At 39.2% G+C, this 9,303-nt stretch overlaps 1 long non-coding RNA gene across 1 annotated transcript in view; it reads right to left on the bottom strand.

Moving 5' to 3' along the window:
* LOC145420611 (uncharacterized) overlaps positions 1 to 9,303 on the bottom strand; it is a 250,083-nt gene that overhangs the window by 68,528 nt on the left and 172,252 nt on the right. The gene's annotated exons all lie outside the window — the stretch shown is intronic.

Here is a 9,303-nt window from a genome sequence, read left to right as displayed (position 1 = left end):
ACCCAATTATCAAAAGAGCTTTCCTTAAATGTTAAGGCTATGTTGACTATAAGACTATAAGGAGTTATAGTCTCTTTTTGGTCACTATACAACAGAGCATGCTTCATAAATCTGCTTCTAAATCAGAGTCTGTACTGGATAGCATTGTATTACGCCAGGGCCGACTTCTGTCACTAATTTGTGAATTTTTATATCATTATTAGTGTAGCCAGGCAAGAGGTTTCTGATTCAGTGATCTTGTGATCATGCATGCATCTAGGGGTGACTTTTGAGTCACACTGCAGCAGTTTGCACCCAGTTGCAAAGCAGAAGGGATAAAAAAAATAGTGCCTCCAAGTCTAAGATTAAGGTGAGCTCTCCGCTCTCTTCTCTTTCCCCTCACCACCAACTAGTTGTGGTGAACAGCTACACCTCCCTAAGCCTGATTCTGCCTGATTTTCAATCCAGCCAGAGATCCAAATCCCCTTCTTGATTACATCAAGAAAGGCATCTAGTGTCTGCCTGTTGTATATGATGAGCATTTCTTTTTCTTTCAATCTAGTTTATGTAAAAACCGTTCCTCTCTATTTAAAGACAATATGGAGGTTGGGATGATGCTTATCCTCATAAAGGTGGAGCTGTTGACTTTCTCATGTTTGCAACACCACAGAAAAAGTGGAAGCCTGGCATGTGGCTGCACCATCTGTAGTTTGTGGAGGCAGACACACCGTTTTGCCAGAAGAAGAGTTTGCTGAGCAGGACATGGATGTGTGAGCTCATCATACACACAAGCACATGCTCCACATTGCCATGGAAACACATCTTCTGAGAAAGGAGGCCTCTGGGCTTGGCAAGGGAGAGATGTCAAGTGAGGAATTTTATTCTAAAATAAGAGAATCCCACGCTATCCAACCCCTTTCTAAGGTGGCTTAATAGGTGGATGGATTGTGTATTCATGCTTAATTAGCCAATTAAATAGAAAAATAATCAGGTGTTTATGTTTCATTGGAGGGAAAGACATCTTTTCCATTTCATGCTTTCCTTACTATACTTTTAATGTAAACAAATGTTACTAAATGACCAAATAGACAATGAATGGATCCCATTAACAATTAGTGGCTGCATATAACTGTTAAAATTCAGTCACCACAGATACTAAGAAAAGGTGAGCTTTAATGAAGACTGATATGAGCCAAACAATTCAATTCAATATATAGCACAAAATCAAAGCAACATTTTATATTGGAAGGTAAAGACAAAATAATAATAGAGAGAAACCCCCAACCATCAGGCGAACACCTATGAGCAAAGAGTCAGTGACAATGGGAGGGAAAAACTCCCTTTAATAGTTAGAAACAAGTTAGTTAGTTAGAAACAAGACAAAATACAAACTGTGGAAGAGAGCCAGAGATTAATAGTAAGAGTTGTGTATAAACTCATTGGAAGTGAAAAGAGGTTAATTCAATTCAATTTTTTTTTTTAGTTTTATCTATATAGCACCAAATCACATTAACAACTGCCTCAAGGCGCTTCATAGCGAAGCCAAGTCAAGCCACTCCTGCAATCCTAGTTGGATAATTGGTTGAGAATGTGAATGAATGAGTTGCTCACACTTCATACTTGGCATTATATTTAGCATATCTCCTGCCACATTCCTTACATATGAGCTGTATGACACTTTGGTGCTATATAAATAAAATTACATTGAACTGAAAAAGAACTGGATTAAAAAATGTGCTCCTCTCTGGAGCCTTGCCCCAGTAACCCCAATCTTGGCAAGATGGCATCAGTAGTTCTATGATACGGGTCTTCCCAGTTGCAGTTAATCTGGCCCATCAACTAGGACAACCTTGCTTTGGGAGATCCTGTCATGGGCAAAAACCTAAACAACAAAACTTCTCCACAATAAGACAGTGATTCATGGAGGTGATTCGTGTAAATGCAAAATTCAATATTTTTTAAAATAACATAATGCATCAATTTTAATCACATTTGGCCCCAGTGGGACTGCCTCAAATGACAGCAGTTAGTCCCACACAGTTTCATAGGGTAAATTGCTTATAGTGTCCATGTAATCCATGTTTATCTTGTCAATAAAATCAATGTTGTTGTTTACATAAAGCCCTAAAAGCCTCTCTCAAATACACCTTTGTACATCGTGTGCTGATGATTATAACACTAGGCAGCTCTGACAGTGCATAGCAACAACTGTTTGCTAAAGCAATGCACAAGCAAATATCTAACCGACCAATCTCAGTGAACATATTGATTCATGAGCTGACAGATCACTGCTTAAGCAGTTCAGGCTTTTATTTTTATAAACTTTCAGCTCTGCCTTTGCAGGATGATTTGGATGCTGCATGACTGTCACCAAGGGCAACAAGAGAAGGACTTGAGCCTTCCAACGCTGAATTTTTAATTTAAGGTGTCAGTGTTTCAAAGAGGATATAGCATGCAAAGGATTCCCAGAAGATAATCTCAGGGCGTTTTCCCAATAGGATTCATAGGACACTAGTGGGTGTGAGCAACAGCCATTAGCAGCTTTACCTTATGTTAAAGTATTTACATTGGCTGTGAGAAAGGAGCTTGGGTCACTTTCAAATTCACTTTCCAATTCAATCAATAGCCTTTATGTAAACACACAAAATGAAGAAATGCAACATTTCAACTATTTTTTAGAAAAAAAGAAAAAGAAACAAAAGAAAGAATGAAATGTGTAAAAATAATAATAATAACTATTAATATACAACAACCTAGTAGCTGTGCCACCAGATAAATGCTGTAAAATAATAGAATACATCACATAAAAATACAGAATTTCTCCATAATTAAAATATAGTTTTGTAACTTTAATTCACCTGAGATTTCATACATTTTTACAGATTCTTTATGCTAAATGAAAAGTTAGGTAGCATAAGTACATGTGTAAAAACAACTTGATGTGATTTTTCTAATATTTAATATGATTAAATACCAGCCATTTAAGAAAGTCAAAATCTTGTTGTACAACTAGTAACAGACTTTATAATTACAACAAAATCCTAATTTTTGATTATAGTAATTGTAATATGGGTTTTACCATGTAATTTAAAAAAAAATCTTGTATTGTACTGTTGAAGTGCACCATGGCATATAAACATTATCAAGAAAACATAACATAACAGTTTCAGAATGTTCTTGCATCCGCATTGCTTATCTTATAAATTGTCCATTTTCCTTCCCTAAATTTTTCTTATGGAGCTAGCTGCTTGATAAAAGTCTTTGGTGTTGAAAGTTCCACACTGCTCCCTTAATAGTATCTAGACTCCACAATGGCCTCTCCATCTACAGTCTGTTTTCTTCCTACATCCTTGCAGATTTGAAAGCTAGCCTAGCTGTGGTTGATGTTGCACTGCAAACACAGCAGATGTTTACTGATATCTACGGAATTACTGATAAGTTTCATTTTTTTTAATTGCAACAGTTTTTAAATATGCATTTGCTATGTAAAACTCGAATTTAATAGCATTGCATATTTGTCAAATTATATTCAAGTTGTGTCAATTTGAGCCATTTTCTCTAGAAAAAAACATTACAATTTTATCATTATTCGCAGCTTGTTTTCCTGATATATATGCATATCATGTATAGATACCATAGAGATGCTTTTTAATGCTGTTTCAATGAACCTGCGAGTCCCTGAGGACTTAATATGCCTCATGTGTATTTTAGAGGAACTGCAGCTTTATTCTTTACAGTCACAGTTCTTGAGGTTGCCAGATGGAAATAAGCAGAAGACTGCACTCTGGCATTCCCCTTTGTTTGGAAATAGGATTTTATTTAATGATTAACAAACAATTTATTCAATTTTATTTATAAAGTGCCAAATCACAATGACAGTTGCCTCAATGCAAAAAAACACACAACTTAACTGGAGTCTGTTTAGTTCGTCAACAGAGTGACACTCAGCTGAAATAATGCCAGAGCAGTACACACAGAAGGATATTCACAAGTGGCCCCTTGACTTCTCATCTGCTTAGGTGAACATCCCCGTCTACATCCATCCGCTGTCACCATGCCTCCTCATGAGACATCTGCAGGTTCCTGTTGCTTAGTAATAGTCTTCAGTGCTATGATTAAAGTGAGCTTCAAAGCTCTGGACACACTCATTACTCACAGCAGCCTGCATAATGAATCCCTGGGAGGAAGATGATTAAGAACAGCATCCTTTGTAATCAAGAGTGTGGTGGGGATCAAATTTGTCTTAGTGTTCGGTCTATCTGTGCCTCATCCATCCGTAGCAGGTCAATGAGGTCACTAGAGAAATGGCCAGTCAGCAATCTAAGAAAAACAACCTGCTGACCTTTTTGTGGATGGTTGGTGTTCTCTGCATGATGCTACAAGCAGCCAGGATCTCATTTGCCTGGCTTTCATGTCTCACAGTCTGCACAGATACATTTGTCTTTGATATGTACTTTGGGCTGACATTAAAGGCGGACTGTTCTGAAAAAAAATTCAGATTACTAACATCCATATGTAGTTCATACTCACTGTGATATGGGACGTTATCAGACAGCAGGTGTCATTTATTTTTATTTTACAGTCACAGGATACACACACACACACACACACACAAACCGAAGGATGACTTTCCACAACATCATAACAACCTTTGAAAATCCTTCACTTTTAGCCCTCTTCACTGTATTGTATATGAACTCCCTTAGTTACAGTCATTCACCCTGCAGAGAACCCAAACAGCATGATGCTACCACCACTATGCTTCAGTCTCAGGATGAAAGCATCAGGCGTAGAGCAGTCAACCAACACATTCTCATCCTGGGGCTGTCTGTCAAGTCTTCTCTGTAGCCAGTCCCAGGCCTACAACTTCCACATCTGGAGTTTAGAGCGGTGGTGGCAATAGCTACAGGTTTAACAGCCAGGAGGCTGGCATGTGTCTCGTGCCGACTTACTCAGTGATTCTTTTGATGTTTCTTTCATATTTATTATTTCACTCACTGGTCCAGTTTTGGGGTTAGGGTTTTGCCCAAATTCAAGGTAGGGTTAAACTTCATGTTGATGATTCTCACAGAAAAAGATTGATATTACACATGTAGCGGTAGCAGGAAAAATAAAGTTAAAACACTTGACAGAAGTGATCACATTTGCCGTTTTAACCTTGTGATACTTGCTAATGAAGATGCTCTTCCCAGTTATTAAAAGTAGATTGTGATGTCATTTTTGCAAAGGGCATATGGGGGTGGTAGTTACTCAGTTAGCTTTCTGAGTAATTATACAAGGTAAACAAGAATATATCGAAGAGTCAAACTCAATGAACTGAACAGTCACTAAAGCAGAGTTCCTGGTTCAGACGTGAACCTGGTGAAAAGGAGTAGACTATATCTCATCAATGCATGAATTATGCACAGAGCTGACACACACAGCAACAAGGACACCATTTCAGGAAAGAGATGTTGGTGTTGGTGAATTTGACCATGATGTAGGACTTGGTATATCAGAAAACGTTACTGAGAAAATGATGCATACTTTTATCTAAATGGGCCACATATGAGGAGTATATGAGGAGTACTGGATGAATAAGCACTCAGTGGAGATGATGACAGGAAGTGGAGTCCCTGGGTGGAAAGAGAAGACACAGATGACGCATCGGAAGGAGGGTAATGAAGGCAGAGTTTGCAAACAGGCATCGTCACATAAACACATGGTTCCCATATGTGATGCCTTAAACATACAGCGTTCGAAAGAGAAAGATGAATAAAAGAATTAATAATACAGCTGCATTTTCAGTATCAAACGGTATCAGCAGCCACACACTCATGTGTGTGTGTAAGCTTCACAGAGATGACGTGTAATTACATTTCTAGGGAGGTGCGCGTCAGGTCACAGAGTAGGCTATGTGATACATTACTCCACATAAAGTTATCCTGAAAGGTGAATTGGTTATAGAGACCAAAACCATATTCAGTTATTTTATGAGGCTGTAAACAAGGTGCTTTATATTGTAAGGTAGACCCTACAATAACACATACAGAGAAAAACCCAACAATCATGTGACCCCCTATGAGCACTTTGGCGACAGTGGGAAGGAAAAACTCCCTTTAAGCAGAAAGAAACCTGCAGCAGAACCAGGCTAATGGAGGGGCAGCCATCTGCGGCGACTGGTGGGGGTGAGAGGTGGAAGACATTTTAACATGCAAGCTAGCCTCAAGTGGCAATTAGAGGGACTGCAGTCTTATATGTTGGGTCCCTGGTTTCTCACCTCTGTGGCAAAGAAGCTTGTTGGCTACATCCTGCCACTCTACCATCATGGGTCCAAAACTACGCTTTAAATTAAAACTCCACTTAAGACAGTTTACCAAGGTAAGAAATGTCTATTTCTTTATTACATTCAACAGTACAGTACACTGAAATTGCACATTTTCACCAGATATAGCAGCATTCTGACTGGCAAATGGACTAATTATTAGGCACAATCAAGACATTTAAATACAAATACACACGTTCAAATGTGTCATGGCCATTTTCTGACCACACACAGATTCCACTTAGCTGTTAATGTACATGCCTGGTAAAACAAATTCTATACAGCTAAACACACTGTCTTCTACCTGCAACTCCAGTGGCAACAAAACATGTAAGGTCAGGCCAAGCCCAGATTATCTTCTCAAAATAACACAAAAGAAACAACAACAAAAAATCTTTTCTCTTGCACAACATGTGCCAATCAGTGCATTTCAGGAGTTATAAAGCCTTTTCGTGTATTTTTATGGTTTCCTTCAGACAACTTCTTCACTTAAGATAATGTCTTTAAAAGAAAAATTAATTAATTTAAAAAAACCTGAATGACACTGTCTCACCTTTGGAGGAATGGGTGATTGTGGGCTCAGTAAATGCAGCAGTGATGGCTTTTGAGCAGGTTTATCTAATGCTGCAGTTTTGGATGAGCTGGTCTCTGAAGTACGGCGAGGTTTATATGATATTACTTCTTGATTTCAGGTGATATTTTTGCCAAATGTAGGCTGATTTTAAGCACAAAAAAAGACAAAAAAAACAAAAAAAACAGAGAACTTTGGCACTAAAAAGTGAGGTGAAATCCCAGCTGTAAACTGCCTGAGCTGACCTAGAACTAGCTTAGACTCTGAAGCTGCTGCAGGTGGAGATCAGTGTCTTCACCTGTAATGTGCAGCCACTTGTCAAAAACAAATGTACCTTTTTTTGGTCTCTTATCTTATTATTTTTGACAAAACAAAACTTTTTGCATTTCACTTGTTATTTCCTGAATGGTCGAGACTCACAGCACAGGTGTCGGAACTCCAGGCCTTGAGGGCTGCTGTCCTGTTTGTTTTCCAACTAACCTGCCCTTGTGCCTTCTTGGATGATCTGATATCGTGTCGGTGTTGTTCCCACATCAACATAATAAATGTTGTTCCAGGTTCAACATTGCAAGTGAGCAATCACATTGTTGTGACGTCATACTTTTGCAAGCCAAGCCATTCATTCATTTATGAAATTCGAATGTTGCAAGGACAATATGTATAGTGCTTACCGTTTATTAAAGAACAGTATCCTGAAATGCAACAAATTCAAATTGCTGGATTGGCGGACAGAGGCGGTTTCTCGCAAGTTAAGTAGATTTTTTTAAGGCGTTTTTTTCCAAAGTTGCAAAAGTATGACATCACACCAATGTGATTGGTCACTTGCAATGTTGAACCTGGAACAACATTTATTATGATGATGTGGGAACAACACCAACACGAGGATATCAGATCGTGCGTAGCTTCTTATTGGCAAAGCACACCTGATCCAGGTAATCAGCAGCAGGTAGGGCAGGGATACCTCAAAAACAAGCAAGATACTGGCCCTCGAGGACTGAAGTTTGACACCCCTGCTCTACAGGCTCAAATGCCAAATGGACTTCCAGTGTGTTTCAAAAGATGTGCTCAAGATTCAAATTTGGCAGATACAGCAGATATAGATTTGAATATAAAGATATATATATTGTATATAAAGATGAACACAGAACCTAAAGATTCCCATTACCTGTTGTATAGGTCAAATTGTAGGGTTTGGTATGGTAGTCCAGTTGCCATCGACCTGTTGGAAGCCTCACAACTTTCTGAGAACCTTCATACACTCCCTGACCATTTAAAGTCAGACTGACATTAACACTGCATTGAACCACTGTGGGGGTTTGAGGCTGATACTGCAAACACATCCAGTTGATCCAACCCAACATTTGCCAACAATAGAACATCATATCCCAACACACTGGACAGACTGAGCAGGTAGACTGCACGCACACCGGTAGGTCATTCTTGACTATCAGCAACAGAATCGTGCTTATTTAAAATGTTTGTTCTGGGTTGTTGGGTACAGGGTCTCAGTCGAGCCTGTTATATTCCACCAACTACTACTACTGATACTTGAACTATCAAGTATCAGAAGCTGATATTGAATCTACTGAGTCTTGTAAAATTTTTAATCTTTGGACCACAAATTTGTCATCAAATATTTTGAGCGTATCCTAAAGTGCAAACAAATAAAACAATTTTACAGTGGCTACAGTTGTAGCCACAGCTGCCCTGGGGCAGACTGACAGAAGCGAGGCTGCCATATTGCGCCATCGGCCCCTCTGGCCAATACCAGTAGGTGGCAGGTGAAGTGTCTTTCCCAAGGACACAACGACCATGACAGAGAGCCCGGGGATCGAACCGGCGACCTTCCGGTTACAGATGCACTTCCCAACCTCCTGTTCTACGGTCGCCATCATATAGACAGCACGTCAAATGACAGGTCCTGAGCTTAGATCACCCAATAATCCCTGAACTCTACCCAGTTTAGTTAAAAGCCCCCCAGGTATTTATTATTTGCTTTTAGATGAAATTTCTTTCTTTTCTAATGTAAAAGCAAACAGATGGAATGAATTGTGGGCTCACTGTTGGTCAATCTTTGATTTGATCCTTACATCAAGTCTCTTTTTCTTGTTTTTTGTTTTTAAGTGGTTTGAGTCTTAGGAATGACAAAGAAGCCCATTAAGTAGCATTGTGTTTAATACTAGACTACATTAACCAGAAAAACTACCACAACAATCCTTAAGTGTATGCATATGCACAAAGCAAGCTGCTGTGAAGCCAGCAATGATTCTAAAGGTATGTCTACTAACTGTTGCCACAAGAGGTCATCCTGAATGGCTATTTATGTTTACTTAAGCCACGGGCATCCAACTCCAGGCCTTGAGGGCAGGTGTCCTGCAGGTTTTAGATATCAGCCTGGGCCAACACACCCGAATCAAATGATTAGTTTATTACCAGCCAGGCCTCTGGA

Source organism: Astatotilapia calliptera, chromosome 15 (assembly GCF_964374335.1).
Source record: "Astatotilapia calliptera chromosome 15, fAstCal68.1, whole genome shotgun sequence".
Lineage (NCBI taxonomy): Eukaryota > Metazoa > Chordata > Actinopteri > Cichliformes > Cichlidae > Astatotilapia > Astatotilapia calliptera.
The sequence above is the reverse complement of the archived record's forward strand: the minus strand, read 5'-3'. Positions and strand labels throughout refer to the sequence as shown.